The following is a 24,978-nucleotide window of genomic DNA, read 5'->3' on the forward strand; positions in this document are numbered from 1 at the left end:
TGACGTCCTGGCTTGTCCAGGGCGCCACACTTGTGGTGTGTTTGTGTGGACTGCAAGTGTGGGTCAGAGCGCGGTGGATGTACGGAACCAGAAGTGTGTGCGGTGAGGATTTTGCTCGTATAGCAAAGCTTTCTCGTAAACCGAGTTACAAATTTACAGAAAGCTTTGCTTGTTAAGCGAAATTCTTGTTAACTGGGTTACTTGTTAAGCGATGTTCCACTGTATACAGCAATTACAAAGCTTATCCTATATTTTCAATGTTAAACTCATACAGAACACGGCTGGCACACGGACTATACACTGATGCCATCTATGTGCTGTATGTGTTTTTCACGGCCCCATAGACTTCTATTGGCCCTTGTCATGTGCGCTGCTGGGAAAAAAACAGATGTCTCCGTAGGGATCACACACGGTCTGTGTAAACACACGGACATGCGAGCAGCACCATATGTTATAATAGGTACGTAAGGTACCCATGAAAAAAACGGATACAACACATACCAAATACACAGACACGTGAAGGAGGCCATAAGTTGGTGACATAGCTTCGTCACAGTGCAGGGGTTAATTTCACTTTTCGTTTCATAAACATGGAAAGACAAATGAAATTCCCTATCACATATGTAAGTGAGCCCTTAGGTTCCGTGCCCACGATCAGTGTCAGCAGTGTCTTGGACGCAAAGTGTTTTCACTAAGTCCACAATGCTGTGTTGTACAGAAATCTCCGGCTCCCTGGGCTTCTTTTAGATGCTCCATAAACTGACTTGTGGCGCTGCTTTCCTATCCTCAGCAAGTCAATTTATTCTAACAGCGATGCTAGTGCTCTGAGCAAGAGAATATAGCGAAAATCTGCTGACAGTCACTCTGATGGTGCGCACCGACAGTGCGATCTCCTGCCCAGGAGCCTAGCGTCTCCACCAGAGAAAGCACGCTGTGTCCAGACCGTGAAGACGCCTGATGGTGGGCACCGACAGCGCGATCTCCTGCCCAGGAGCCTAGCGTCTCCACCAGAGAAAGTACGTAAGAGCTGCATCCAGACCGTGAGGACGCCTGATGGTGGGCACCGACAGCGCGATCTCCCGCCCAGGAGCCTAGTATCTCCACCAGAGAAAGAACGCTGTATCCAGACCGTGAGGACGCCTGATGGTGGGCACTCACCCTTATAGATTTAGTGTTGTGCTCTCCGCAGGGACCACAGCGGCCTGTGTCCACAGTCAGGGTCTGGGCCGCTGTGGTCTCTCTTCTGTTCTCTCTGTGGAGACACTTGTGGCTGCACAGCAATAAATTGACATGCCAGGGCTCGGGAAGCCACACCACAGGTCAGTTTTCGCTGTGGACTGTACACGCACAGTGGGCATAGGATTTCTAGAAATCCATCTGTCGCGGGCGGAGGAGGGGACGCTGCGCTCTCCCACTGCTCGGGGTCCGGCTGCAGCTGCTGCTGCGGCCGCTGCTGCTCGGTGGCTCGAGCGATGGGCCGGATCCCGGGGACTCGAGCGGCGCTCCTTGCCCGTGAGTGAAAAGGAGGTTTTGGTTTTCGGGATTTATTGTCCGTGACGCCACCCACGGTTGTGGTGATTGTGTGGACACCACCGCTGCTCTGTATGGGGATCCCGGGAGCGGTGACAGGGAGCAGCTTTGTTGTTATTTCTCCCCTCCGTGGGTAGGGGGTTGGTTGTCCCGGGGCCCGGTGATGGGGTAGGGGTGGATGACAGGCCGGGTGCGGGGCCTGGTGAGGTGCAGGGTCGCGGGGGCAGCGCTGTGCCGTTCGGCACGGTGGTACTCACTCAGCCTGAGACACATACACATACACACACACACCTGCGTTCAGCCGTGTACACATACACACACACACCTGCGTACAGCCGTGTACACATACACACATACCTGCGTACAGCCGTGTACACATACACCCACACACCTGCGTACAGCCGTGTACACATACACCCACACACACACCTGCGTACAGCTGTGTACACATACACACACCTGCGTACAGCTGTATACACACACATATATACAGACACATACACAGATATAGTCACATAGAAGCGTATACATATTTGAAAACATTCACATACTCATACACATAATCATAATCATACACATAGACAGACACAATCCTATACACACTGTGAACTGCGCGCGGCCGTGTCTCCTGTACTATGCGGCCAGTCAGCACTGTCTGCACCTGTAATGTGTCAGTGTGATCGGCCACTTCACAATAGCGGAGACACGGCCGTGCGCAATTCACTGTGTGCGGCCATGTGTGTATAATGACATTATGCAGCAGGCGGCTGGCCCAATACAATAGCTAGGAGAGCAGCCCAGGGGGCAATTTCCCCCCCGGCCCAGCCCGCCCCTGGTATGGGGGATTGTTGGGAAAAAACTGGGATTACCTGGATTTTTGTTAGTATCGGCACTGGGGTTCTGGGTCCCTAAGGGGGTAGGCCCTGCATCCTTGTGGTGATGCGGAACCTTGTAGCACCCTGATGGTTTCAGGGGCGCTACAGTTGCATGACCCTCGGCTCAGGCTTGCAGCAGAGCCTGAGGCGGGGGTCATTTGTATATTGCATCCGTTGCTCTCGCATCGGATGCCATACGCTAATGTGTCTGCAGCCATAGTGAAATAATTTGTCAATCATCCATGAATGAGATCATTGCTCCAGGTATATCTTCTATGAAATGCTCTGGGGTTATAAATGTAAAAATCTGTAGGAGACCATAGCTGCAGACAAGACAAGTCCAGCTCCACTCCTGGCCGGCTCTCCTCAGCGCCTCTCCAGGTAATGGACAGGTCTCTTCCATAGTGAGATCATTTGTCAATCATCTCTAGCAGCACTAGGAAGATCTGGCTGGGGCGGTTGCCATACTTGTCTACGACTATGTTCTCCATCTGGACCTTCTAACTATATTTTTCTCTGAAAAATACTTGGTTATGTGGCGCCCCTGACCTGGTCAGGCACCACTGAGTACTGCACCCATGCTGGGGACAGTACAAAACAGGTAATCCAGAAGGCTGACCGAGGTGTGACTACACAGGCGCATAGTGATCAGGTCTCACACATTTACCTTAGAGAGGACCCCTGGGGATCCCAGGAGGGGGCGAAGCCTCCATCTCCACTCGAGGGGTGTGGTAGAGAGCCTGGTTGCTAGGTGACGTAGGCAAGAACAGGAGAGGAGGGAAGAGTGAGCCGAAGACAGTTGAGTGGTGAAGTTCAGGGAGGGCAGAAGCAGACCCTGTAGCTCTACACAATTCTGACAACGTACGCGCAGTGACTACCGACGGGAGAGAACGGTCACCTGGTAGTGCTGCCCGAAATCCACACACGGCTAAAGAGAGAGCAACGGAGTGGAAAGTAAGGAGACTGTCAGGGAGATACCAGGCCCAAACGGGTAACAGGTCCCGGTGCAGGGATAGATCCACCTGTCCTTTGCCAAACCTGCATGAGGGGGCACTTTACACCCCCAAGACAACACCACAGAGTCCGCAGCCACGTAGCCAAAGTGAGGGCCCATAGCTCACAGGAGGCAAGCAGCCGGAGTGACCTGGTCCAGGCTACAAGCAAACGGGCCAAAAAGAAGGGGAGAGAGGCACCAGCAACTTCCCTGGGCGATCCCAGCAGGGCTTCAAGCAGGGGTTACCCCAAAACACAACGGGCTAAGGAAGGCGAGTTGGTAGCCACCCTCATAAGTCAGCCTGAAGGACACCTGGTTCCAGCCTGGTTCATCCCAGCTACGCCCGGGTTACTCACCCTGCCACCATCAGTGAGTAAAATCCCTGAAAGACATCCTGCTTGTGCGTGTGAGTCATTCTGCGACTTGTAGTTCCACACACCTACACGGGACCCTGGGGCATGCCTCACTCTCAGGAGGCTATTACAACTGACTGCACCTACTATCAGCCCCAGGCACCCCTAACCTGCAGTGGCGGTCCCCACTGACCGCAATTCTGAGAGTGGCGTCACGACAATCAAAATAGAGGATTTCCTACCTGTGACAGGATCCAGCCGCGTGGAGTCCCTGAAGGTAATGCACCGCTGCACCGACACCGAACCTCGGGGCCCCACACATCTGGCGTCACGAACAGGATAAGGACTAGACCTGTTCAGACAGGTGACTATGTGCCTGGGCGGTCCGCTTGGAAAATTGGAAGCGCCGCCATATTGCCACCATGAAAAGCGCGCTGAAAAACAACAGCAGCCCGCGCTGGGAGAAGTTACCGCCCACGAAGAGGTGTGGCTACCCAGAGATCCCCTGAAGGGTCCTGGCCTCGCAAGTGATGAGAGCGGAGGCGTTCAGAGACGTCGGGAAAGAAAGGGAGCCAGAAGCCTGCTACTAGAAGAAGGAGACGCAGAGGAAATGGCGTCTGAACGCAGAGACCCAGAACCAGGCTCCGCTGCCTGGTGGTATCGGGAACTTGCCCAGTTTTGCGACCAACTGGAGGCCAGGGTCGTATGGCAGATCAGCGAGGGACGTACAGAGCTTCTGGAGATGGCTGCAGCGGTTCAGGCCTACGAGAGGGGAACCGCACGACGAGTGCCAGACCGAGCGGCGACGACTCAGACCCCGATGATGTTACCGATGGGTGAGTCCTGTGTTGCCCCTGTCAGCGCGAGTGCCCCGACCCCTGCTGCCATGCCCGCGGTCCCTGGAGAGATGCCCGGCGCGGCGACGCTGAATCAGGCCGCAACGACGCCAGGTGCGGCCCGCCGAGCCCAGGCCGCCGCAACGATGCCCAGCCCGGCCCGCAAAGATCCGGCTGCCACCGCGACCCTCCTCCACGCCGCAGGTGCGGCCCGCCAAGGACCGGCTGCAGCTGCGACGCCAATCCAGGCCGCAGAAGCGCCCAGCCCGGCCCGCACAGATCCCATCGCAGCTGCGACGCCAATCCAGGCCGCAGAAGCGCCCAGCCCGGCCCGCACAGATCCCATCGCAGCTGCGACGCCAATCCAGGCCGCAGAAGCGCCCAGCCCGGCCCGCACAGATTCCATCGCAGCTGCGACGCCAATCCAGGCCGCCGCAGCGATGCCCTGCTCGGCCCGCCAAGACCAGGCCGCTGCCACGCCAGGCTCGGCCCGCCAAGACAAGACTGTACAATTATTTACCCCGGCCTGCCAGGTCAGAGCAGGCACCGCTCCCCAGCCCAAGGAAGTCCCTGCTAGGAAGTCCCTGCTGGGGGAGGACCCCGAATACTGGAAGCTGAAGGCTGATCTAGAGGCCCACTTCCCAAAGGAGATGGTGGACCGGTATCTGCTCCCTCCGCATACTCACAGGAAGACTCCTGCAACATTCATGCCAAAGGGTCCCCCGCCCTGGCCTGCTGATGAAAATCCATCCCTAGCGCTGCCACAAGAGGAGTGCCCAGAAGAACTAAGGGGGAGGGGAGGCCAGGAAACTGAGAAGCTGACCCCAGAGCCATCAGCAGTGGATGCAGCACCAGTCCAAGAGCCAGAGATGCTGCCGTACTCCCGCTGGGATGAAGAGGACACGACATCCTCCGCTGAGGAAGATTTGTCCAGATACCTCACCTGGGAGCCTGCAAGCGGTGAGGTGGCAGCCAGGCAGAACCCAGCCCGCAGGACACGGCGCCGCAGCAGGACAAGGGATCCACCTGCACAGCAGTCCCCCGAGGAGAAGGACGAGGTCACGGCCAGAGACTTAGAGGAAAAGCGGTCCCTGAGAAGGGCCAAATCGCAGGTCAGAGGCCCACTTTGTCGAGGAGTTGTAGAAGACTTCAATCTAAGGTCTGGATATGGCTTTATAGTAGCACCTGGTGTAAAAGAGGGCATATTTGTGAACAGAAGGGATGTTAGAGCACATTTACCTAGAGGACATCCAGGAAGAAACCTACAGATAGGAGACTCAGTAGAATTCACCAAACACCAAGGAGAACGCGGATGGTACGCACTAGATGTTACACCATGCCCCAGAAATCCCTGCAGTAACCCTGCTGTCTTAACACTACAAGATAAAGAAAGAGAAAAAGAAACAGACACAGAAGAAGAGGAAAGAAAATACAAAGAACTCATTGATGAAACCACTACAGATGATGACGACAGGTGCCACAGCCCTACAGGCCCAAGCCCTGGTGAGGAGGAAGAAGGAGCAAAGTCCATGTAAAGTAAAGTAAGAAGTACAGCAAGTTAAAGTACAGTTTTGCAACGTTTACAAGTTCAAGCATGTGCCCACATGAACTTATGTGAGAAACCCTTTTGCACTTTAACCCATGAACCTTAAGGCTATGAACTGGCTATAGCCACAAACTCTCGCAGTGTTTATAGTTACCCCAGAGGTACCACCACTACCAGGGAGCACGCCTGTTTATGGGGCCTGGCTCTCCACCACAAAGAGGGTACCTGGTCAGCACCAACTGTGGAGGCCGCCTCTACATCCTGCCAGAAGTGGCTGAAGGCGCGGCTCCACCAGGCCAGGTATACCCTGAAACCACCAGACCATGAAAGCCGCCTCTACATCCTGCCAGAAGTGGCTGAAGGCGCGGCCAACGGGAGAGGCAGATGGGAAGAAAGGTCTGGGGAAGCTGATGGCCCAGACCTGGTTACCAAAAGAAACCGGTGACCTGCCGCCTGAGAGGGTTTAGGGTGGGTTAACGGACTTGTGGGTGGAGGGTGGTGATGTATGGTACCTGTGGGTTTTAAAACGTTTTACCATGTTTTACTGTTTTACGCATTTTTAAAATGTTGTCTTGCAGCCCGAGGACGTGCTGGTGATAACTAAGGGGGAATGTGGCGCCCCTGACCTGGTCAGGCACCACTGAGTACTGCACCCATGCTGGGGACAGTACAAAACAGGTAATCCAGAAGGCTGACCGAGGTGTGACTACACAGGCGCATAGTGATCAGGTCTCACACATTTACCTTAGAGAGGACCCCTGGGGATCCCAGGAGGGGGCGAAGCCTCCATCTCCACTCGAGGGGTGTGGTAGAGAGCCTGGTTGCTAGGTGACGTAGGCAAGAACAGGAGAGGAGGGAAGAGTGAGTCGAAAACAGTTGAGTGGTGAAGTTCAGGGAGGGCAGAAGCAGACCCTGTAGCTCTACACAATTCTGACAACGTACGCGCAGTGACTACCGACGGGAGAGAACGGTCACCTGGTAGTGCTGCCCGAAATCCACACACGGCTAAAGAGAGAGCAACGGAGTGGAAAGTAAGGAGACTGTCAGGGAGATACCAGGCCCAAACGGGTAACAGGTCCCGGTGCAGGGATAGATCCACCTGTCCTTTGCCAAACCTGCATGAGGGGGCACTTTACACCCCCAAGACAACACCACAGAGTCCGCAGCCACGTAGCCAAAGTGAGGGCCCATAGCTCACAGGAGGCAAGCAGCCGGAGTGACCTGGTCCAGGCTACAAGCAAACGGGCCAAAAAGAAGGGGAGAGAGGCACCAGCAACTTCCCTGGGCGATCCCAGCAGGGCTTCAAGCAGGGGTTACCCCAAAACACAACGGGCTAAGGAAGGCGAGTTGGTAGCCACCCTCATAAGTCAGCCTGAAGGACACCTGGTTCATCCCAGCTACGCCCGGGTTACTCACCCTGCCACCATCAGTGAGTAAAATCCCTGAAAGACATCCTGCTTGTGCGTGTGAGTCATTCTGCGACTTGTAGTTCCACACACCTACACGGGACCCTGGGGCATGCCTCACTCTCAGGAGGCTATTACAACTGACTGCACCTACTATCAGCCCCAGGCACCCCTAACCTGCAGTGGCGGTCCCCACTGACCGCAATTCTGAGAGTGGCGTCACGACAATCAAAATAGAGGATTTCCTACCTGTGACAAGATCCAGCCGCGTGGAGTCCCTGAAGGTAATGCACCGCTGCACCGACACCGAACCTCGGGGCCCCACAGTTACAAGGTTGGGAACTTGGTTGCAATCACAGCCAGGATCTGGTTGATGCTGGACATGGTTCGGACAGAATGACTAAGCTGACAGGTTCCCTTTAAGACATGTTTTGAACCTTTGAATCACACTTTCACTGCCTTCAAACGTTACTTCAAACTTGCCCGGTCTGCCCAAACTTCAGGAAGCTATCTGTATATTTCCATTTCAAATGATTTCCAGACAACCCAGGGAAGCTGTTATCAATTGTCATGATTAGCATATGCTCACGACTATAGGTAAAAGAAAGCTGTCACCATGCTTTTTGCTACCTCGTCTGAAAGTACCATAATGTAGGGACAGAGATCCTGATTCTAGCAATGCGTCACTTACTGAGCTGCTTGCTATCATTGTTATAAAATCTTAATCGGGCTTTACACGAGACGATAGATTGTGCGATATGTCGTTGGGGTCACGGTTTTCGTGACGCACATCCGGCATACCGCACGACATCGTCTCGTGTGACACCTCCTAGCGACGCAGTAACGTTCACAAATTGTGAGTCATGTACTCGTCGCTAGGTTTCTTAAAATTGTTTAATTAAAATGGCTGCGGTTGTTCATCGTTTCCGTGGCATCACACGTTGCTCCGTGTGACACCACGGGAACGATGAACAGCAGCTTTAGCTGTCTCCCGCGGCACCCGACGGCTTAATGGAAGGAAGGAGGTGGGCGGGATGTTTACATCCCACTCATCTCCGCCCCTCCGCTTCTATTGGCCGCCTGCCGTGTGACGTCGCTGTGACGCCGAACGTCCCGCCCACTCCAGGAAGTGGACGTTCGTCGCACACAGCGAGGTCGTCCGGAAGGTAAGTACGTGTGACGGGGGTTAAACGAGTTTGTGCGCCATGGGCAACTAATTGCCCATTACGCAAAAACGACAGGGGCGGGTACGATCGATTGTGCTATCGCACAATCTATCGACTCGTATAAAGCAGGCTTTAGTTTTATCTGCTGCAGATCTAGCAGTTCTCTGAATGTTGAGCTCTGTATAACTCTGATCACACCACTGATTGGCAGCTTTCTGCTTATACACAGTGAACACAGAAAGCTGCCATTCAGTAGAGGACGGGGTTATACAGAGTTCATTAATATGGAGGACTACAGGTTTACTAGTCAACTAGTGATAATCTGCTGGTAAAACTGATTTTAGCTAAGCAGCTCAGTAAGTGACACATTGCTGGAATCAGGGTCTCTGTCTCTACATTATGCTGATCTCAGATGGGGGAGCAAAAACCTGGTGACAGATTCCCTTTTACTTCTTAGGGTTCACAAGGTCTGAATTTGTCCTACTAAAATTTAGTATGAATTTTAAAGAAAATCACGAGTAGAAAATTACAGATTGTTCTCGTTTTCCTGACACCCAGATTAACTCAATTATAAGATCATTTCTACCTATATAATGTTAAAATGTTATAAAAATAAATAACAGAAACGGTTTCATTTACAATTTAATGGTAATATTTTCCATTCTTTTTTAAGGAATGAAGAAACGATCTGTGAAAATCACTGATCTTAGAAGATGAAATAAGTTGGCGTTTTCATTTTATAACTTTAGGTTCAATTTCCTTTTATTACAATAAACTTGATATAACAAAGAAAAACATGGTATTAACGTTTGTTGACCACAGAATTTTATAATTTCTGTGATTTTTACAACAGTTTCTATAGCACCAACACCAGTATTTCTGGCTCATTATGTTCCTTAAAGCTTTTAACGGGAATCTGTCATTTAGGCTATGTCCGCACTTTGCGTCGTCCTAGTTGCAGTTCAAAACGCATCCTCCGGCAGAAATTGCTTTGCCAAAGTTGCTTTTGAGCACAAACGCGATAAATACGCGTGCGTTTTTACCGCGTTTTATCCGCGTTTCTAGCGCTTTTTACCTGCTTTTCCATTGCTTAAAGACTGATGCGTTTTGAACATAAAGACACTGCTAAATAAGGTTTAAACAGTCAAACACTATGAAAAAAGGGAAAAAAATTACAACAAATATAATAATTAAATCATAACGAAATTAGTTATATTTAATATAATTATAGCGGTTTTATACTAGTTATCGATTAAATTACAATAAATTAATATTTTTCATTCATTTAATTGTCGGACTATGTGTGTGTGTAAAGGGACATATCATTCCATTATTTTGATGTCATAAATGCATACGTTTATGTAGTCCAAAACTTATGCTTTTTGCAGCCAAAAAGCAGGTAAAACGCAGGAATTCTGATGTTTGTTGCTTTTTACAACTTCTCATTGACTTCAATGTTAGCAAAACGCAGCCCAAATGGCAAAAACAATTGACATCTGCTTCTTTGAACGCAGAGTTTTTGCCCAAAATTCTGCAAATTAAACGCTGCGTTTTGAACTGCAAAATGCGGACAAGAAATCCCCATTTTCCATAGACTTTGCTTGAAAATCAAAACGCATGCCTTTTGGCATGAAAACGCTGCAGTTCAAAACGCTGCAGAAAAGCAGCTGAAACGCAGGTGAAAACGCAAAGTGCGGACACAGCCTAAAGCTGCAGATATAGTTTTAATCTGCAAGTTAATAGCATTACAAAGCCTTCTGGCCACCTTACTATCGGAATCACTGGCTTTCAGTCATACAAATATGCCCAGAGTGGCTTGCCATGTCACCAGCACAATGAGTGCCATATAAACCAAACCCAAATAACAATGGTGCAACTGCACTTTTTTCTTTTTTACCAATTTCACCACATTTGTTTTTTCTTTCCCATTTTTCATTGCATTTTTCATTGTATATACAGTTGCATCTGAATAAATTAGAAATTATCAAAAACTTAATTCAATACAAAAAGGGAAATGCATATATTATATAGCGGGGGAGGGGAACCTCTTTTCTGCTGGGGCCATTTGGAAACGTCTACCACAATTCACACAAAACTATCAACTTGAAAATGACTCTAATATATTTGGCCAAACATTTTTGTAACCACGACCACAGCATCATGGACATGAAATTGCTGGTATTGAAAGGAAATTTCGAGTCCCAGAGAGATAGGAGACTATGGGAGTACAAACTTATGATGACCTTTGACACATTCAGAGAAGGAATGAATGTGTATCATGGATTCATGTCTTTTTACATCAATTAAGAAATGTGCTCCTAAGAGCATCTGGGGGCATCACAGTCCGGACCAGACCCCAATCAGAGGACAATAAAACGTTCACACTGAACTGCAGCAATATTTATGGCCACAACAGTTTGTCCTCTTGCCATACTGATAGTTCTGCTTCACATAACGTGTTTTATTTACTGCCCCATTCTATGTCCTGTTGTGTATAAATATGTGACTCTTTAGATTTTGTTTTATACTGAGCCTGAAGAAGAGGCCTGAGTAGTCTCAAAAGCTGCTATTATTACCATCTTTTCAGTTAGCCATTAAAAGGTATCAACCACTTTGGGAGTATATACATCATTAATGGGGAGCACAGACATAGCCGGGTGGGCATAAACATTGCTGGGGAGGGCTGGGAGAAATATACATCACTATGGAAGCTGTGGGGCATAGACATCACTGGGGTACATACATCATTGGGCAGCACAGATATCACTGGGGGTATAGACATCACTGGGGTGCACAAACATAGCTGGGGGCACAAATGTGGCTGTTTTACTATTGTGGCTGTTTTTGGCTCCAGTTGCCACGGAGTATTGCACCTTAATTAAGGTGCGGTATTCGCCTTGGGTAAGGAGGGGTTAACCACCGGTGCTCCACATTCACACTTTACATACAGCTTAGGAGCCAGCTCACTAGGGAGCTATGCTAGGGTAGGCAGGGGGGTTGGCCAGCATGAAGTAGGGACTTTTGCGGTCACTAGGACAACCACCTGGGGGGTGGGCTCCACTTGGGGTAGAAGTAGGCGCAACTCACACAATGTTCAGTCAGTCTTCCTGGAACACCAGTTCTGGTGACTCGACACCACCATCTTCTCTTCATCTTTATCATTCTCGGGGCCTGCGGCTTGGAGCGGGTGCTCAGGCTGGGTTCCTAACTACTGGAGGGGCAGATCTTACAAAGAACATTTTCCAAACACCGGTGGCTTCTTCCAACTTATCCGAGGTTGACGGGGCCCATCACAGTGGTGACCGGTGCTACTGTGGCAGCAACGAGGCTTCTTAAAGAACTGTAAGTAAAGACACCTGGAATTGCAGCACCCGACTTGGACTCTTATTACCAGCGCCAATGGCCACCACTACGCCCGTCATCATCCTCCCCGGGGTCCGCTCCACCTGTGGGGAGCGACTCCATCTTGGCTGCCATTCCATCTTCCCCCGGAGGACAGCGACAGCAACGGCGGCTAATTCCCTGGCCGCGTACCACAGGTGGTGTCACGACAAACTTTCACCTCCGATCCCCTTCTATTGCTGTACACCTTGGGGTACGAAACCGGGAAGGCCACCGCGACATCCCAGACCCGGTGATGAGTAAAACGGGTACGAGACCCAACCTGGACCCCTGCCTCTGGGTGCTATATTTTGCCGCTGTGAACAGGATATCGTGCCCGGGCAAAAACCTGAGTGCTGTGCTCCTTATTGGACTGTGATAAACATATTGCTTAAAAAGGACAGTCACCATTAATCATTCCGCGCGGGAAGAAAAGGGGGCGTGTCATCGTGGGCGGCACCCCTAAAAGCGCTCGAACAGAGGTTCCCCTGCTGGAGGCGAATGTTACCGACCCGGAAGGAAAGACCCTGTTGATTAAAACAGAAGACCAGGATGATCCAGACTCCGCATCCGTGACACCTGAGCTGCTGGATTCAAAGCTTTGCGCTTCTGGAGAGCAGTGAGTACCGCAGTGCTCAGGAGAATCAACCCTGTTGAGTGTTGGCAGGGAAGGACTCAGGGATCTGTCAAAGGCATGTCCTCCGACTGATGTTTCACCGATGGCTCCCGTGGCCCGCCCGGGTCCCTGGGGAGTCCAGCGTTAGCAGCATAAACCTTTGGATCCACGCGATGGAGAAAAGACTGAGGTAATTGCAATTCGACCTCAGCAGAGTGTTTTACCGGACAGGCGCTCTGAAGCAGGTCCTGAGGAGAAACCCGTTTCTAACACCATGGACATCCTCATACCGGTTTGCCATTGTTGCGGTAAAGCTGGACACTTTGCCCGGGGATGTCTTTTGAGTTCCCTGAGTCAGGGGCCTGGGACCAGCCCTCTGGCACCACCAACAGCTAAGCAAGAATGATTGTTTTTCATATGCAAATGTTGATGTTTATTGCATGATGATACTGCTGACCGGTAACTGTTGAAAATGTTTGAAACTGTTTAATGTGATGTGCCTCCCATAAAGGGAAGAATATTATTTGTTTAATGCATACAAAAATTTCAGTGTACTAACTTTGCTTGGTTGCAGCCCGGGAGTGCTGCCATTTGCTGTGGGGGAATGTGGCCCCTCTGCGACTCCAGGCGCCACAGAGTATTGCACCTCAATCAAGGTGCGGTATTCGCCTCAGGTAAGGAGGGGGTTAATCACCGGTTTTCCACATTCACACTTTACATACAGCTTAGGTGCCAGCTCACTGGGGAGCTCAGCCCAGGTTCCTCACTACTGGAGGGGCAGATCTTACAAAGAACATTTTCCAAACACCGGTGGCTTCTTCCAACTTATCCAAGGTTGACGAGGCCATCACAGCGGTGACCGATGCTACTGCGGTAGCAACCAGGCTTCTTAAAGAACTGTGAATAAAGACACCTGGAACCGCAGCAGCCGACTCGGACTTTTATTACTGGCACCCCGCGCCTCAGTACCAACGTCCACCATCACCACTGCGCCCGTCATCATCCTCCCCGGGGCCCACTCCACCTGTGGGGAGCGACTCCATCTTGGTTGCTATTTTATCCGCCCCAGAGGACAGCGACAGCAGCGGTGACTAATTCCCTGACCGCGTACCACAGGTCGCGTCACAACAAACGTTCACCTCCTATCTGACGTTGCACAAACAGCCAAGGGGACGCCAGAGGGGCACAAACAACCCTGTGGGATGCCGGAGGAGCATAGACAGCCCTGGGGACGCTGGGGACACAGACAGCCCTGAGGACGCTGGTGGCATAGACAGCCTATTGGACGCTGTGAGCACAGACAGCCATGGGGGACACTGAGGGCACAGAAAGCCATGGGAGACGCTGAGGGCAAAGACAGCCCTAGGGGACGCTGGGGGCACAGACAGTCCTGGGGGACGCTGGGGGCACAGACAGCTCTGGGGGATGCTGGTGGCAAAGATAGTGCTGTGGGAGGCTGAGGGGCACACAGATCACTGGGGGAAGCTCAGGGCCCAGAAAGCACTGGGGAGGTTGGGGGACACAAGGCACTGGGGGAGGCTGGGGGCACAGACAGGCCTGGGGAAAGCTGCAGGCACAGGGAGCGCTGGGGGAGGCTGAGGACACAGACAGACCTGGGGAGGCTCTGGTCACAGTCAGAACTGGGGGAGGCTGGGCTCACAGACAGAATTGGGGGAGGCTGGGGTCGCAGAAAACGCTGATGAGGCTGGGGCACAGACAGACCTGGGGGAGGCTGGGGTCACAGTCAGAACTGGGGTAGGCTGGGATCACAGACAGAACCAGGGGAGGCTGCAGGCACAGAGAGCATTGAGAGAGGCTGGGGGCACAGACAGACCTGGTGGAGGCTCGTGGTACAGACAGACCTGGGGAGGCTCAAGGAACAGACAAACCTGGGGAAGGCTAGGGTCAAAGACAGACCTGGGGGAGGCTCGGGTCACAGACAGACCTGGGGGAGGCTGGGGGCTCAAACAGACCTGGGGGAGGCTGGGGGATCAAACAGACCTGGGGAGACTGCAGGGACAGAGCACTGAGGGAGGCTGGGGGCACAGACAGACCTGGGGGAGGCTGGGGTCACAGATTAACTGGGGGAAGCTGGGGTCACAGACAGACCTAGGAGAGGCTGGGGTCACAGACAGACCTGGGGGAGCCTGGGGTCACAGTCAGACCTGGGGGAGGCTGCAGGCACAGAAAGCACTGAGGGAGGCTGGGGAAACAGACAGACCTGGGCGAGGCTCGGGGCACAGACAGACCTGGGGGAGGCTCATGCACAGACAGACCTGAGGGAGGCTCAGGGCACAGAACGAACTGGGGGAGGCTCCAGTCACAAACAGACCTGGGGGGGGCTGGGGTTACAGACAGACCTGGGGGAGGCTGGGGTCACAGACAGACCTGGAGGAGGCTGGGGTCACAGAGAGCGCTGAGGGAGGCTGGTACCAAAGACAGACCTGGGGGAGCCTGGGGTCACAGACAGACCTGGGGGAGGCTGCAGGCACAGAGAAAACTGAGGGAGGCTGGGGGAACAGACAGACCTGGGGGACACTGTGGGCACAGACAGCCTTGGGGGACACTGTGGGCACAGACAACGCTGAGGGTTGCTGGGGGCAAAGAGAGTGCTGGGGGAGGCTAGGGGCACAGACAGACCTGGGGGATGCTGGGGGCAAAGAGAGTGCTGGGGGAGGCTAGGGGCACAGACAGACCTGGGGGCACAGAAAGTAATGGGGGAGGCTGAGGGGCACAGAGATCACTGGGGGAGGCTCAGGGCCCAGAAGGCACTGGGGAAGGCTGGGGGCACAGACAGACCTGGGGGAAGCTGCAGGCACAGGGAGCGCTGGGGGAGGATGAGGACACAGACAGACTTGGGGGAGGCTGGGGTCACAGTCAGACCTGGGGGACGCTGGGGTCACAGACTAAACTGTGGGAGGCTGCAGGCACAGAAAGTGTGACGCCCTGGCTTATCAGGTTGTCACAGGGTATTGTGCAATCTGCTCTTCTGTGCAATATCCTCCTCTTCCTTGGTTACGGGTCCCCAACTAATGGTGTTGCCAAAACCAGCTAATCAAAATCTTAGGAACAATCTGCACCACACCCACCAGACACACCAGGGGACGGCCTGAGTGGAATAGGGTCGCCCACTTGGGGGATTGGTAAGGGGAGGTCAGGAGTGTCAGGAGTAGGCCAGTGTAGTGTTGGAAGTGAAGGAGAGAGGAGGTCAGGAGCTGGGCTCCTTGGAAGTACTAGGTAGCAGATGGTGGTCTGGGCCTAGTAGGAGCTGGACCCCCAGTCGCAGGGGATCGTGACAAGGGGCACGGTATTGTCGTGGAGGACAACCGGCGGCCTTGTACCATCATCGGGCTGGGACCAGGGCACGACGGGGTACGTGGACCCTAGGTCAGGGAATAGCTTCAGGCAACCTGACAATTCACACGACGAGAACGGAGCCTTCATGATCCGCTCTCCACCTGCTCTAAAATCGTGGTACTAGCGCAACTACGGGGATAGGACTTTCCACTAAAATGGTCCAGGAAATCCCAAGCGTGAACCCTGAGAGCAAGCTCCCTCAGCCACACTGGGGAACGGGACCCGACTAGTTTCAAGCTATAGGGGCCAACTAAGAAGAAAACAAGGTGCCAAGGGAAAGGTCACAGATCATCAGGCAACACCAGCAGAAACGGGACCCAAACGTGCTCCCCCTCAGCGGCAGTGGTGTCCAGAACTTTGGTTTACTAAGTTGTCGGTGTCAGCTTTATGGACTGAGTGAGTACACAAGTGACCCTTACCTACCCCAACGGCATGTCCCCGTCGCCATCACCGAGTCCTGGGGCATTCCCCCCCTACCCGTGGAGTGGTTAAACACCTGGCTGCCCACTCCATCGTCACCGGGTACTACCAACTGCAGAGGGGGTACTCCACCTTACAACACACCACGAGTGGCGTCATGAACTTGACATACACCATGCCCTGTAAATACTCCCTTTATTTGAGTGGCCGCACGACCCCCGAGTTCGAACTCCCCTCGAGCCACAATGGATCCGGATCCGAGCAGCCAGGCTGCTGACGTGGGGGCGGCACACCTCAAAATTCCTGGCGTCATGAACAGGATATGAGCAGGACCCACTTACCTGGGTGACGTGCGCCTTGAAGACCGAAAACCAAGAGTCAAGATCCCATTTCCCGCCAATTCCGCCATCTTCCGCCATCTTTTCATGCCAAAATGCCATCTTCACGCAAAAGCGCGCAAAGCAGAAGCGCTGCCCTTCGTCCTGAGTGTGAGGCCGGAATCGGAAGTTCCCAGAGGGCAACAGGATCGAGAAGAATGCTGAGTGAAAACCGAGGGGGCGTGACGGCATGTAACTACAGCGGAAGAGAAGCAAGGACTTCAAGACTCTGCCATAATGTTTCTGGACAGCGCAGAGGCAAGATGGCGGCTGAGCGGAGCTGGTCACCGGAACGTGCTGTTCCCAGGACCGTGACCTGGATCGAAGAAGAGATAGAGCAGCTGTGCAGGAGAATGCGGACGCAGTTCCTGTTTATTTTGGACCACTGGAGGGAAGAGATGAGGAGCCTGGCGATGGCAGTGCAAGCCCGTGAGATTGAGATCCCACGTGAAGAAAGGGTAAGCGGTTACAAAGTCCCTGTTGATCACCCTATTCCGGCCAATGTGGCTGTGGGATCCGGACCGCCCCCACTCCCGGTGAGCACTCCACCGCCACCAACCATGTCCTCGGCGGATACCGAGCTGCCTACTTCCACCCCGGCAGCGGAAACTTCAGCTCCTTTGTACGAAGCTCCAGCTGCGGCAACCCCAGTTCCATCCCTCGACCCAGTCACGACAGCGGTCACCCCGACACCGGCCAGACCAGACCCGGCCACATCACCGGGCCCGTCCTTAGAGGCGGAGCACCTGGACTCTGCACCCCGGCTGCGGAGCAGTCGGTACATCTACCCGATGTAGCGGAGGTGGAGCCTGAAGAGCTGCCAGTTCCACCGCCGCGCGGCATCCCAACGGCTGTTGGGACCGCAAGAGAGCACCTGTATCCAGAGCCAGCTAGGGAGCCGAGGCCAGATGCTGATGCCCCGTACTGGGAACGACAACACCCAAGCTTGAAACCAAAGATGACAAGTCCAGATCAGAGCCAGCGGGAAGCAGTTGCTCGTGCACAAAGGGAGAAGGAACAGCTGAGGAAAGCCACCTTTCGCGTCAGAGGGCCATGGCGCAGGGGCCTCGTAAGGCGGTTCAACCCCGAGAAAGGGTGGGGTTTCCTATGGGAAGCAGATCCCTCCGAGGAGGTGTTCGTTGCTCGAAGAAATATAGAGCAAAATCTCCCGAGAGACCACCCGGGCCGTAATCTGGAGCCAGGAGAGGTCGTTGATTACACTCGGCATTGGAGTGAACGGGGCTGGTACGCCCTTGATGTGAAGCGGCTCGCTATGGTTAACGAGCATTTTGTGTCAGCCACCGCTGTCAATTACCAGACTCCCAGTAAGAGGTACCAGTAATGTTTAATGTTGTAACAGAAATTGCTAGGTATCAGTGTTTGTTTTTTTATTTTCCTAAGTTTGTTATTTTTCATGTAGAGATTGTTAAAAAATGAGTGTCCAATCAACAGGGTCTAAATAAAAAGAGTGAAAGTTACCTGATTTGCGAGAAGATTAGCTATAATGTGTACAACCAATATATGGACTTCGTTAATTACAAATAGTAAAAAAAAATGGACCACGATCATAGGACTGGTTGTGACCAACACGAACTTGTGTTTTTCTAAATAGTTGCACCTCCTGTACCCACCAGAGTCGTCACAACGCCCGGGACCTTAACCTGGTCACGGACCACAATAGGTTTGCAGGGGGTCAGGTTGTTTGGGTGGCGGGTTAATGGGATCCGGGACATTGGGACATTGGGACTGGACTGTTGCAGGAAGAGGCTGAACCGGAGCAGGTTGAGCCTCCGCTACTACTGAAACCGGTAGCGTTCCACCATTGGAAAGATGAACTCACAAAGTTTTCCCTAACGTTTAAGTAACCAGCCTCCCTAATGAGGGACGTATTTGTAGTTTTCTTTTCTATTTTTCACAGTTTGAAAAAATAATAAACCTCTGATGTCCTGTAGCTCGGGGATGAGCTACATTTAACCAAGGGGGAATGTGACGCCCTGGCCTATCAGGTTGTCACATGCTGTTGTGCAATCTGCCCTTCTGTGCAATATCCACCATCTCCTTGGTTATGGGTCCCCAACTAATGGTGTTGCCAAAACCAGCAAATCAAAATCCTAGGAACACTCTGCACCACACCCACCAGACACACCAGTGGACGACCTGAGTGGAATAGGGTCGCCCACTTGGGGGGGTTGGTAAGGGGAGGTCAGGAGTGTCAGGAGTAGGCCAGTGTAGTGTTGGAAGTGAAGGAGAGAGGAGGTCAGGAGCTGGGCTCCTTGGAAGTACTAGGTAGCAGACGGTGGTCTGGGCCTAGTAGGAGCTGGACCCCCGGTCGCAGGGGATCGTGACAAGGGGCACGGTATTGTCGTGGAGGACAACCGGCGGCCTTGTACCATCACCGGGCTGGGACCAGGGCACGACGGGGTACGTGGACCCTAGGTCAGGGAGTAGCTTCAGGCAACCTGACAATTCACCCAACGAGAACGAAGCCTTCAAGATCCGCGGTGGAGAACCCTCTCCAAAATCGGGGTACTAGCGCAACGAGGGGTATAGGTCTTTCCACTAAAATGGTCCAGGAAATCCCAAGCGTGAACCCTGAGAGCAAGCTCCCTCAGCCACACTGGGGAACGGGACCCGACTAGTTTCAAGCTATATGGGCCAACTAAGAAGACAACAAGGGGCCAAGGGAAAGGTCACAGATTGTCAGGCAACACCAGCAGAAACGGGACCCAAACGTGCTCCCCCTCAGCGGCAGCGGTGTCCAGAACTTTAGTTTACTAAGTTGTCGGTGTCAGCTTTATGGACTGAGTGAGTACGCAAGTGACCCTTACCTCCCCAACGGCATGTCCCCGTCGCCATCACCGAGTCCCGGGGCATTGTTCCCCTACCCATGGAGGGGTTAAACACCTGATTGCCCACTCCATTGCCACCGGGTACTCCCAACTGTAGTAGTGGTACTCCACCTTACCACACACCACGGGTGGCGTCACGAACTTTAGATACACCATCCCCTGTAAATACCCCCTTTATTTGAGTGGTCGCACGACCGCCATGTCCAGAGACCCCTCGAACCACCGCAGATCCGGATCCGAGCAGCCCGGCTGCTGATGTGGGGGTGGCACAAGAGCGAGGCTGAGGGCACAGACAGACCTGGTGGAAGCTTGGGACACAGACAGACCTGGGGGAGGCGTGAGGCACAGACAGACCTGGGGGGGGCTCAAGGCACAGACAAACCTGGAGGAAGCTCAGGGGGCACAGAGAACGCTGCGGGGACAACACTGCAGGGACAAAGAACGCTGCGGGGACAGAGAGACCTGGGGGATGATGTTGCAGTCGCTCCTCTTCTGTTGGAGAGGAGCGCAACTTGTGCCTACCCCGCCTACAAAGTACGTCCTCACGCTAGCCAGTGTCAATGTGGGGACTTAAGGCCGCTTTATACGCTGCGATATCGGTACCGATATCGCTAGCGTGCGTAACCGCCCCCATCGGTTGTGCGACACGGGCAAATCGCCGCCCGTGGCGCACAACATCGCTCAGTCCCGTCACACTACTTACCTGCCTAGCGACGTTACTGTGATCGTCGAACCGCCTCCTTTCTAAGGGGGTGGTTCGTTCGACGTCACAGTGACGTCACTAAGCGGCCGCCCAATAGAAGCGGAGGAGCGGAGATGAGCGGGACGAACATCCCGCCCACCTGCTTCCTTCCTCATTGCGGGTGGCCGCAGGTAAGGTGAAGTTCCTCGTTCCTGCGGTGTCACACATAGCTATGTGTGCTGCCGCAGGAGCGACGAACTACATCGTACACGCAGCAGCAGCGATAATCGAGAATAGGGGGCATGTCACCAATGAGCGATTTTGAACGTTTTGGCGACGATTCAAAATCGCTCATAGGTATCAAACGCAAAGACATCGCTAACGCGGCTTGATGTGCGTCACAAATTCCGTGACCCCAACGAGATCGCTTGAGCGATGTCACAGCGTGTAAAGCGGCCTTTAGTCCTTCGGTATAGGAATCGCAGGGTTCAGCATTGAATGCACAGTGCGGGATTTCAAAGGGCCAGCAGCCACAAAGATGCGCCTGCCGCCCCAGCACTGTGGACCCTGGGAATCTGCCCGGGGGCCGCAGAATAAGTAATTGTGGGCCACTTACGGCCCGCGGGCCGGAAGTTCCCCCGTTATATAGAGTCATTACAAACAGAGTGATCTCTTTCAAGTGTTTATTTCTGTTAATGTTGATGATTATGGCTTACAGCCAATGAAAACCCAAAAGTCAATATTTAAAAAAAAATAGAATAATAACCACAAAACACCAGCAAAGGCTTCATATGCATTTAAAATGGTCCCTTAGTCTGGTTCTGTAGGCTGCACAATCATGGGAAAGACTGCTGACTTGACAGATTGTTGACTTGACAGATGTCTAGAAGGCAGTCATTGTCACACTCCACAAGGAGGGTAAGCCACAATACGTCATTGCTAAAGAAAGTTGGTTGTTCACAGAGTGCTGTATCCAAGCATATTAATGGAAAGTTGAGTGGAAGGAAAAAGTGTGGTGGAAAAAGGTGCACAAGCAAATGGGATAACCGCAGCCTTGATAGGATTGTTAAGAAAAGGCCATTTCAAATTTTGGGGGACATTTACAAGGAGTGAACTACTGCTGGAGCCAGTGCATCAAGAGCCACCACACACAGATTTATTTAGGACATGGGCTACAACTGTCGCATTCCTAATGTCAAGCCACTCATAACCAATAGATAACGCCAGAAGCATCTTACCTGGGCCAAGGAAAATAAGAACTGGACTGCTGCTCAGTGGTTCAAGCTGTTCTTTTCAGATGAAAGTAAATTTTGCATTTCATTTGGTAATCATGGTCCCAAAGTCTGGAGGAAGAGTGGAGAAGCCACAATCCAAGCTGCTTGAGGGTTAGTGTGAAGTTTCCACAATCATTGATGGTTTGGAGAGTCATGTCATCTGCTGGTGTAGGTCCACTGTGTTTTATCAAGACCAAAGTTAGCGCAGGCGTCTACCAGGAAATTTCAGACCACTTCATGCTTTCCACTGCTGACAAGCTTTTATGGGATGGAAAATTCATTTTCCAGCAGGACTTGGCACCTGTCCACACTGCCAAAAGTAACAATACCTGCTTTAATAACCACAGTATCACTGTGCTTGATTGGCCACCAAACCCGCCTGACCTAAACCCCATAGAAAATCTATGGGGTATTGTCAAGAGGAAGATGAGACACCAGACCCAGCAATGCAGATGAGCTGAAGGCTGCTATCAAAGTAACCTGGGCTTCCATAACACCTCAGTAGTGCCACAGGCTGATCACCTCCATGCCACGCCGCATTGATGCAGTAATTCATGCAAAAGGAGCCCCGACTAAGTATTGATGCATTTACTGTACAGACTTTTCAGGAGGCCAATATTTGAGTTTAAAATCATTTTTTCCTGTTGCTCTTATATAATATTCTAATTTTCTGAGATAATGACATTTGGATTTTCATTGGCTGAAAGCCATAATCATCAACATTAACAGAAGTAAACACTTGAAATATATCCCTCTGTGTGTAATGACTCTATAATATATGCGTTCCACTTTTTGTATTGACTCAATATAATATATATGCGTTTCACTTTTTGTATTGAATTACTGAAATAAATTAACTTTTGTTGATATTGTAATTTATTGAGATGCATCTGTATATTAAAGTGAATGGTTTGACTCAAAACTGCAAGTTGCCCTGCAAAAAATAAGCCCTCATATGGCTGTTTAGATGGAAAAATATAAAAAAAAATGGTGCCTCTTGAAACAAGAGGAGAAAAAAGCGACATCGCAAAAAACGAATAATTTGGGATTAAAAGAGTAAAGCGATTGGCTCACGATGGCATGGAAGTGAAAACAACCTTCCACTTGCATACAGGACCCCTGTAGTTTTCCATGTCCACAGCCCATGGTTCCCCATAGGTGTCCTCACTTACTCTTATGGCTTGAACATTCTGTGACTACTGCCATCAATCTGTGGCCACTTCAGTAAGAGTCATCACCACTGTGGCCACTAATTGACTATAAACCTTGTGACTGTCTTCCACTTCTTCTCCAAAAACTGTACATTCAAGTATTCACTGACATCACTAGACCTTCTGGAGGACTTGCTGGGAGTTGTGGTTTCTCACACTGCAAACTGCAGTCCTATTATGGCTCAGTGATTGTTTATTTACAGGACCTGTGCCTGCGCCATCACTTGCTGGTGCTTCCCCGTATAACGACTACTTAACCCCTCAGATACCACAGTCAATATGGCCATGGCACCTTAATGTAACATTGATATAATGCAAATGTAATGTAATATAGAAATCATGTAACTGATATGATGCGAATGCATGTGCATCAAAAAATGGATGTGAATTCATCATTTTTTCCATCCCTCACACCTAAAAAAACAAAACAAACAACTGTAATAATAGTAAAACTATAATTATATGTACCCCTAAGATGATGCTAACATAACATTACATCCAGGTGATGGTGCAAATATTGCCATTGTGTTCGTAGAACTAATATTGGGAGGACGGTGGTTGTAATAAGCAACTCCACAACTGATTGGAAACAAATCTGATCCAGGTAGATCCTTTTGTAGACGTTATCACCAGCCTCGGCGACATCATGGAAACTGGTGTCATTGTGCGGATAGCATGAGATCAAATAAAATGGCTCTGGTCTGTCCCTTGATAAAGCCTTTTAATACAAAGCAGTGGTTGCTGTATGGTGTAGCAGGTGCCTGTGCAATTAATAAAGAAGAAAGAAGAAATGGCACTTCCTTTTAGGGATATCAAGAGAGATAGGGGTGCTCTTCAGGTTCCAAAGCCATACAATGATATTAAACAAGGCACTCCCGAACTTGAAAGTGATGCAAGTTTATTTAATGTGCATGAAAGAAATAACGTTTTCGGTCCACAAGGGACCTTCCTCAGTTGCACATTAGTGGAGTGAACTGGAGGCACAGGATGGCGTGAATTGCGGTATCCACCGCTGCATGGGGGCTGTTCGGGAGTGCCTTGTTTAATTACATTGTGCAATTAAGACAGGCACAATATGATAGCACGCATCGAAAAGTAACCTCCAAACGGAACGATGGTCATTATGGCCAAACAGTTCAATTGTAGTTTCATCAGACCAAAAATTAAGTTCTTTATTCCTGTGTGCATTTGCAAACATTAAAGTGAACCTAAATTCAGAAGAAGGAAACGGGTATCTTTCCGCGCTATCGCCACACCAGAATGTAATAAATTATTCCATGTATTTATTATTTATACACAGGTCAATGCATTTCGGAAGTCGCAGCCTCCTTCCTCAGGACAACAGGTAAGAATATGAATAATCTGATCTTAACGAGAATGAGCCGATATATATACACAGTACATCAGCATCACAGGACCGCCAACCTTTCAAATCCTTATCAGTGAAAAAAACGGCATATGAATTAGAAGAAGAACTTCTCAAATTACATTGTGTTTCAGCATGGATAACAAATTTTTACATCATTACTAGGTTATACAAAATAAAAACTTTTTTTAAGAACAAAGAAAAAAGATTGAAAAAAGAAATAAAAAGGATAGAGAAATAATGCGTTTGATTGTTGGCTGTCTCAAACACAGGAATTCCCGGGATTGGATGCTGGGAATAACTCCACATTGAGTGAGACGCTCATAGCTCTATCTAGACTTACTGGAATTGTTTAACAATACTTTGTGGAAGTCATCATTAATGTCAAAAATGTATTAAATATTAATTAATAATGAGTGTAATTATAATAAAATTTTACATTGCCAATAAAGGTTTTTATTAAAAATAAAAATGAAAAATAAAAATAAAAAATAAAAATTAAAACGTAAATTAGCAGAGAGATAATTGCGTGCAAATGTTCCACATCACCAGGGAAATAAATATAAGTTAATAACTTGGTAAAAGGGACAATGATAGGTTAAGTACGCGGCTGTGGGTGTATCTGTACTATAGAAGATTCCAAAACCAAGTGAGTGCCAGAGTGAAGGGGAACACGCATGCGTCAGAGGTGAAGAAGGTTCGGAATTAAGCCGGCGTCAGAGGTGAAGCCAGTTCAAGA

The 24,978-nt window shown here is 50.9% G+C and overlaps 1 protein-coding gene across 1 annotated transcript in view; it reads left to right on the forward strand.

The window, feature by feature from the left end:
• LOC142309948 (NACHT, LRR and PYD domains-containing protein 3-like) overlaps nucleotides 1-9,482 on the forward strand; it is a 156,334-nt gene extending 146,852 nt beyond the window's left edge. The window contains exon 11 of the mRNA XM_075347420.1: nucleotides 9,380-9,482. The gene's annotated coding sequence lies outside the window, so the exon portion shown is untranslated. The remainder of the gene's footprint in view (nucleotides 1-9,379) is intronic.
• Nucleotides 9,483-24,978: the final 15,496 nt, after the last annotated feature.

The sequence above is a fragment of the Anomaloglossus baeobatrachus genome, chromosome 5 (assembly GCF_048569485.1).
Source record: "Anomaloglossus baeobatrachus isolate aAnoBae1 chromosome 5, aAnoBae1.hap1, whole genome shotgun sequence".
Lineage (NCBI taxonomy): Eukaryota > Metazoa > Chordata > Amphibia > Anura > Aromobatidae > Anomaloglossus > Anomaloglossus baeobatrachus.